This window comes from Alexandromys fortis, unplaced genomic scaffold (genome assembly GCF_014885135.2).
Source record: "Alexandromys fortis isolate MF-2015 unplaced genomic scaffold, M_Fortis_MF-2015_v1.1 scaffold_88, whole genome shotgun sequence".
Taxonomy (NCBI): Eukaryota; Metazoa; Chordata; class Mammalia; order Rodentia; family Cricetidae; genus Alexandromys; species Alexandromys fortis.
The window spans coordinates 5,453,010-5,454,335 of NW_026067961.1; positions in this window are offsets into that span (position 1 = coordinate 5,453,010).

The window sequence follows — 1,326 nt, forward strand, 5'->3', positions numbered from 1 at the left end:
GAGAGGGGGGGAGGGGGGAGAGAGGGAGAGAGGGAGAGAGGGAGAGAGAAAGAGAGAGAGAGAGAGAGAGAGAGAGAGAGAGAAAGAGAAGGAGAAGGAGAAGGAGATAGATTGCTGTGAATAAAGTCCTGAAAACTGCTGCAAGAAGAGCTCCGGTGTTGTGTATTTCCTTGCGGGTCAAGGTGGGGCGTGACACTCTTGTTCACTGCTGTGTACTCCATACAAGCCGGCCCATCAGCTTCTGGGGTTCTCCTCTCTCTGCCTCCTATCTCACCTCGTGAGCATGGAGATTATAGTTGTGCCCTCCGCTGTCTGGCTTGTATGTGGATTCTGGGGATTTGAACTCAGATCCTCCTAACTGCACAGCAAGCTCTTTATCACTGAACCATCTCCGGAGCCTGCATTATAAAGAGTCTATATGAATTAAAATTCAGTCCTACAGAGCGTTCCAAAAGTGGAACCCTGTTACTAGCATTGCCAAATAACAAGAAGAAAAAGGAAGGCACAGGGAGGTCGGGTCATTTGCCTGAAGTTACTCAGAGCCACAGCTGCAGCCCAGGCCCGTCGGCTGCAAGAAGAGTCTTGCTCTTAACTGAAACGCAGCTTTGGTCCCCGTGCTTTTCTTGCTCAGAGGGCCAGTCATGATCTGGGTAGTGTCTGCCCTTCCTGGCAGGATGGGGTCTGCAGCAAGGTGGGCATCCTGACAGGCGGTGCAGGGAAGGGCTTCTCATTCTTGCCCCAGCTGTGTGCCCAGGGCTCAGAGGAGCCTGCCCTGAGATAACCCAGACTGCGGCTATGTGTGGGTGTCCATGGTGAAGCCACTGGAGGTTGAGCAGAGCAAAACTGGTTGCTTTCTGCTACATCCGGGAGAGCTGCGGAAGCTGGTTGGCTTCAGAGGGGAAATTCTGCAGGAGAAGGTTCTGGGAACCCAAGGGTTCAGTTTGAAGACCTGTGCCAGATGGCTCTCCACTCTTCAGGCTAGGACTTCCTTTCTCTCCCATCAAGTGGGGCCAGAGGGCTTCCAGAGAACAGGACCCACGTGAGACGCCAGCAGTGGCTTTCCCATGGTGAGAGTACCGCCTTCTCTTGGATTGCTGTAAGGTATCCACCATAACCAATTCATTGTATTTACAGTTGAGATAGCTTCCTCTAACACACATGACAGCAGTTAAAAATAGAGCAAGAGAGAGATCAGAAACCAGAGAGGGGAAGGCAGGAGGCCACGCTATCAGGAACTTGAGGAATGAGGATCTACTCAAATGTCAAATTTAGTTTGAGTTTTCTGGCACCCCGAGAAAAAAGGAGGGACACCCTCAGTTTCCTGTG